Consider the following 6593-nt stretch of genomic DNA (forward strand, 5'->3'; position numbering starts at 1 on the left):
CAGCCCTTAATTGACAAACCAGGCCCAGTGGAAATACTTGTTCTCCGCTTAGAGAGGTTTGTCTTAAAAAAAAAAAAAAAAGTTCTTACTTTGCTAGCAGAGTCTATGGATGCCACAGGTCAAGTGTTTCACTCTCACTAGACTATTGTCTTTGTGTCATTTCTGTGGGCTTGAGGGTGTTACCCCATACCCAAACTGTGACCAGGTATGATATAGGGTTTGTCCTTAGGGCTTCTTCCTTTGGATCCCACAGGCTTCCAACAGCACACTTTGTGGTCTGGCTCAAGCCATTCTGTGAGTACAGCCTTCCTGTTCCTACACTGCCTTCAGCTAAGAACACTGACGATGAAACGGCACAGCAGAAGGAAAAAGAAAAAAGTGCCCGAGATGTAAAACAGAGTCCCCAGCATGAAGCAAGCACTCTCTCTGGAGTGAGCGGGGCGCGGCTCACTGCCTCCTCTCCCCTAAGATCGAACCCCTGCTCCTCCCCATCCCCACACCCTTCCTGGAGTCACACTCTTCATTGCCTTGGCCTGTCTAAATCACTCTCATCTTTCAGGACCTCCGTTTTCTCCAGGAAGGCCTCACTTATGCTGACCTCTCTGCACCCCACTTTAGAGGTTCTGCGCTGTACGATCCAGCCCCATGCTGCTCTCCATTTATTTTACTTCTGTAGCTTTTGTCTCCCTATGTAGACGAAACATTCTTGAGGGAAGGGACCCATCATCTCTTCTTTTGGTGTTCTCTAAAGCATAAATAGTACAGAACGGTACAAACAGGAGACACTGGATTAAAACCACTATTAAATGAATTCTGTTCCACGAATTCTTCAAAGTTGCTCATTGTTCTAGATCTTTCATCAGAATTTGACTCCAAGTTTTAATCAGAATAAAAGGTTTTCATGTGGGAGGAGCCATAGTACAGAGACAGTCAAAGATGCCTGTGTGTGTGCACACACACGCGCATGTTCTAAACATTGAATCAAATCTGGGACCTGAACTAGCGCTGGGGTCTGACAATTGCCCATGGTCACACAGACCAGCACTTCTCAGACTTAACTGTGCACATGAATCACCTGGGCTCTTGGTACGATGCTGTTCTGACTCAACAGGTCTGGGCTGGGGCCTGAGAGTCTGCAGTTCTAACAACCTCTCAGATGATGCTAATTCTACTGGTCTGTGACCACACTTCGAGTAGAAAGAGACCCAGGGACAAATGAGATCTCGAGACCAAGGACACGATGGAGATGCCGACATCTGGCAGGCTTAGTGCCACCCTCATGCCATCCTTATCCAAAGCCACCTAAAGTCTAACAAGCCAGGTCTCCTTCTTTTCCACCAGGAAGCATCTTGCTCTCGTTTATATTTCTTTATGGGATTCGCTAAGCCCTACTTTGATGTCTCTTCCTTCACATCTTCTCCACCTCTATCATCTCATCCCTTCTTATTTCTTATAACTCCATCCTTGGGGCCAGTTCAAGCGCTACTTCCCCGCAATGCTTCCCTGGCCACTCTCGGTCCCTTCTCCAAGGCGTTTCCTGCCCACATTACTCACTGGCCCTTATTAAAGGCCTCCCTGTCTTGCTGGCTTTTCTATGCAAACCTCCAGCTGCTATAACTGAACTGTAAATACCTTAGTGCCTGGGGCGGTGGGGGGCGGGTGGGGAGGAACAGACACAACATCTTCTACTTCTGTGCATCCCTCACAGGACCTTAGGTCATGGCAGACAAATTGGGTAAATATTTGCTAATTGATTGTAAAGACAATTCAAGTGTGCCTTGCACTCTTCTCTCCCTCTCAGGGAGGAAAGAAAAAGCGATCCCAGCTGCCTTGGCCTCCATCCCCAGCCCCAGGGCCTTGTTCTTCTCCTGGAAGCTGCAGCTGGGCCAGCTTAAATTTTAGTTCTCTGCAGCTCCTCTTCCCTTCAGTGAAGAGTTAAAGCATTGGGAAGGCTGCTTCCCACTTGGAAATCTCCATTTCCTCATGCAGCGTGAACAAGAGAACATCTATGGACAGAGGCTGAGCGAGCCAACTGCACAGGGAGTGAACTCGCTCTGAATGGGGCTGTTCTAACACCCGCCAAGTCAAGTCATTAAGATGCCATCCCCGAGGTGCAGCCCCCAGCGTCACCTCTAGATATCCCCTGAAGCCTTGCCGGCAGAAAAGAATGAATGGTGAGCACAGAGCCTAGTGAAAGCGAGCTCTTTCATGAGCAGCGGGGAGAGGACCTCTGCGTTTGCACTGGAGTGGGGGTTGCGTTGCTGCTGAGGAGGTAAAAGTAGGGGTCCTCCTCTCTCCCGCTCCCCCACGTCACCACGCTAAATTAAAACTAACCCCGATTTACGCAGAGTTGCCAAAACTGCCCCTCAAAAGGCATCCGAGGGGAGGGGGTGGTAATAACATTAGAGAAAATATGTGCAATGCCAAAAATAATCATCGTGTCATGAGAAGACAGAACTGGGCCGCCTCAGGGGCCAGCGCGGGTAAATTCAGGAAGGAGGGGGCAGAAATTCCCCTGGCAGTGTTGTCAGACATTCTGGGTGAAAAAATTTAAAAAGCTATAACTGAAATAGACAGTTGTCAGAGAGCTCTTTTCAAGTACGGAATATGATTTTAAGGGTCAGTTCTCTATTCTTTATTTCAGACACTTTAATTTCAAAGAAAATAACATTTATTTACTCTTTTAATAGGGACTGATACTTAATCATATGCCAATAGTGAAACACCTTAGGATCTGCCTTTCTAATCCCAATTTGACGCCAGAACTTCTGGTGCCTGGTATTTAAAGTATTTTAAAATGGCAAGAGGAGGGTGTTGGGGGGAAGCACAGGATCTCTCCCTTTCCTCCTCCCATCCCATAACCCCCTCTCTTCTCCCCATTTAAAAAAAGAAGAGACAGCAAAGAGAAAGTGAAAGGAGAGAGAAAGGAGACCGGAGAGAGTCTCAGAGGCTTTTTCTCCCCTAAGCTTCCTTTAGAACCCCGATTTCCAGCCTCCTTACCTGGTCACATGTCTACAGCTGTGGGATCTGATTCATGACCACAGCGCAAGCCTGTGCTTTCTCCCAATTTTGCCCTGTCATACTACGATGAGAAGTAAGATATTCACACACGTTTAAGAAGCTACACGCCATTCCTTTGTAGAGGAGTCATCAAAAGCCATGGGAAATGCCAAACAGTATTCCCCAAGTTACTGTCACGCTCTCTAATGATAATATGGAGCAATTTGGGAAATAACGTTTGTTTATTTTCCCTGCAGCCACAGCCGCTTCTCTCCACTCATTCAACTAATATTTATGAATCCCTCTTCATGGGCTGGGGCTGTGAGCAATGGAATGAAACAGGGAACGACACTTCTGATCTCAGGGAGCCTGCAGAGGAGTGAAGAGTGAAGTCCTGAAGGACTTGGCCTGGTGTCAGTGACGTGATGGAAGTGTGAGGGAGGAAGTCTGCAAGGCTGGACAGTACAAGGAGTGCTTGGTGCTGGAGATGGAGTTTGAAGGAGGGGCAGGTATGGGCAGGCAATCAGGAGGGCAAGAGGGATGAGAAGGACAAAGATACTGCTGAGGAATGAGTAAGGGTAGCTGGTGGGCAGGAGACAGGCTGAAGGGCAGGGTGCAGGACAGGATAAGCCAGAATGGGAATACATTCATTCAATGAACATTGTTGAGCATCCACCAGGTGCCAAGCACCGGAGAGGGCTTCCAACAAGAAGACGGGTAAATAAAGTCAAATAATCTGATAAGTGCCTACACCACTGACTAGAGTACCTGCTGTGCCAGGTGGTGGTCAGTCAGGGCAGAACCCAGCCTGGATCCCTCTTTTGCTGATGGAACACAGGACAGCAAGTATGTCCCTCTTTCTTGGCGGCAAAGCCAGGGGGTATGAGTCCCTTTGTTAGGAGCTCTATATATGGCAGCAACCCTTGGGCCACCACAGGCCAAAGCCTCAGCTCAGCCCACAGAGACCTTGGCGAGGCATTCTTGCTGAACAGTAACTCACAAATGCTACTCATGGGACAAAAAGCAAACTTCACTGAGGGTACACGCCTCCTCTGGCCCCAGTGGTATTCTGTTTATTTTCAAAACCTTTAGCCCCAATCTTCCAGCTGTTTCCCCTTGCCCCTCCCCTCCGTGACCACTGATCAAATAGAATACAATTCCAATCAGACCTCAGGGAGAGGAGCGGCTCACCAGTCCATCCCCTTCCCCCCAAACCATTTCGGTATGTCACTCCCATGTTTAAAACCAAGAGTGGCTCCCTACTGCTCTCACAATGAAGTTCAAGCTCTAGATACCCCTCGAGGTCTACCGGCCCTGACTTTAATTTCCAATCTTAGCTCCTACAAACCTGCAGCACCCTACCTGCTCCAGCCAGCCTATACTCTGTCACCCACACTCAGCTCCTGTCTGACATTTATATAATTTTTTTCCTACCTGAAATGCCATCCTTCCTTTCCTACATTCTAAACCTGATACTTTCAGAACTAATGCAGGCCCACCATCTCCACAGAGGTTTTCCTGATCCCTCTACCCAGCCCACACTGATCTCCCCTCCCATCTCCGCCCTGAACACCTGGAGAATTGATCTGAACCACAAGGTAGCATCACCTCATTATTCCTTTTCTTAGTCTTCTCTGAGGGCTGAGGCAAAATGTCAAACTTCCTGTGTCTCACAGTGCCTGGCACCGTACCCTACCCCAACAATAACAGTTTCATCTAGCTCTTTCAAATACAGTATGGAGGGCTGGAATGAAGGCCAAACCAGCCATGAACCCCAGCTGTAGGACTAGGATGGCAGAGGTAGAACGCTTTGGGGTTTTCCAAAGAAAAGCACCAAAGAAAGTGGGCTAATAAAGAGGAATGATAGTGGCTGCATTCACCACTAGGTTACCTAACATCCGGTGACTCCTCACTGTCCCCAGGAAACTGATCCCCATACCCTAAGGATGTTTTCATACAGAAGTTGCTGGCTTCTGTATGAAAGTTCCATATCCCGGGGTGGAGGGGGGTGTTCAGTGAGCCAGATGCCAGTCAGCTTTCACTGACACTGATGAACAAGCCTGGACAGGGCAGACCCCTCCTTGCTCTGCTTCCTTGCCCTCCGCTTCCCTCTCAATGAGATCAGGGAGCTTTCTGCCTCTGATCCCACCTCTTTGACACAACAGAACTATCTGTTGCCCAACACTACCCATCACCCAAGGCCCCATATCACATGTATAGATGCCTTTCTTGGAGTCAGATTTCTGCTAGAGAGGATGCCAGGGTTTGGCCAGGGTTCCACCTTTTGGTGATATAACATGGAGGTGAGAAAATGGGCCGAGCCAAAAAAAAAAAAAAAGAAAAAGAAAAAAGAAAAAGAAAAATCCACTGAACACAAAAATCCTAAGAAAAAAACACGAAACAAATTAAAAACCTAGTGACAACCTTAAAAGTCAGCAAGTGGTATTTGAGAATGACTACACTTTGGAATAAACACTTTCCATTGGCCCCAACTTTAATGTTTAAAAATCGAGTTCCTAAACCTCAACCTTACCCCCATTACACACACCAGCCCAGGAGGGGGTTAATAGAATCCAGCTGCTCCCCTTATCTGGCTAACCTGCTAATGGCAAATCTCTGCTATTGAGATTCTATCAGTGATTTCTGCAAATCACTTTTATTAGAGATAATGTCATTTTTACTTCATTATCCAGCCCCGCAGTCAAAGGGAAAACAAGTCATATTTTTTCTGTGAAATGCCAGCTCTGTTCATTAATGCTGACAGGTGACAGTGGACTGAAACTCTTGGCCACACTTTTCAAGAGATTTTGGTCAAAAGGCTGGGCAGTTAACCCTCTGTTTTCTGGGCCAAGCAAATCACGCCCCGCAGCCTTTTCCTCAGTCACTCTAAAGCAAGGGCTGGTTTCTGTGTTTGTGCGGCTTGCTTCCCTGATTGCTCGGGAAGGGACCATGGTTTCATAGCCACCGTCCTGCAAACTCAGTTCTCTGCTGCAGATAAAACAGTTGTATAACATCCAGGCAGGCGAGTACAGTCACACTGCTAATTCTACTTTGTGGAAAGCAATACAAAACATGTGAGTCAGCAGCAGAGAAAGACTTTAAGCCCAGGGAAGAAACAGCCCCAAAGTCCCTGCAGCCTCAGAGGCCGCGCCGTGTTCGGTTCGACGATTTACAAGATTAGCCCCAGTGCAGGGAGACCTGAGTGGATGGTGGTTGGGCAATTCCAGTGGCTCTCATGAGTCGTCTTTCAGCCTTGGGACACTCCAAGTCCCTGCTGCCAGTGTGTGCAAGGGAAAGGTTCATTTCTTCAGAATCGACTAAGAAATGCTCTTTTCTGTGTCCCTGCTCAGTTTTTTCTCCTAATTATTTTTAAAATGCCAGATATGGCTTTGGTTTCATTGGAGCAATTTCTCACTGCATCAGAGATTCTGACAAACCCATCTGTCCTATACCCACTGCAGTCAGCCACGTCCCACAACTTTGGCATCTAGAAGAAAGTTCTGAAGCAACTAGAGCTTTGAAAAAGCCACGACTTAACTAAAAGAGCAAGTTCCCCTTTGCATTTTAGCATTTTTCCAAGAAACGTGGCTCTT

The 6593-nt window shown here is 47.6% G+C and overlaps 1 protein-coding gene across 2 annotated transcripts in view; it reads right to left on the minus strand.

The window, feature by feature from the left end:
• EPAS1 (endothelial PAS domain protein 1) overlaps positions 1–6593 on the minus strand; it is an 85290-nt gene that overhangs the window by 45683 nt on the left and 33014 nt on the right. The window contains exon 1 of one of the 2 annotated variants that reach the window (XM_025045185.1): positions 3001–3066. The exons of the other annotated variant lie outside the window; for it this stretch is intronic. The gene's annotated coding sequence lies outside the window, so the exon portion shown is untranslated. Of the gene's footprint in view, positions 1–3000; positions 3067–6593 lie in introns of those variants that run through there. 2 annotated transcript variants of the gene reach the window in all.

Source organism: Pteropus alecto, unplaced genomic scaffold, assembly GCF_000325575.1.
Source record: "Pteropus alecto unplaced genomic scaffold, ASM32557v1 scaffold131, whole genome shotgun sequence".
Taxonomy (NCBI): domain Eukaryota; kingdom Metazoa; phylum Chordata; class Mammalia; order Chiroptera; family Pteropodidae; genus Pteropus; species Pteropus alecto.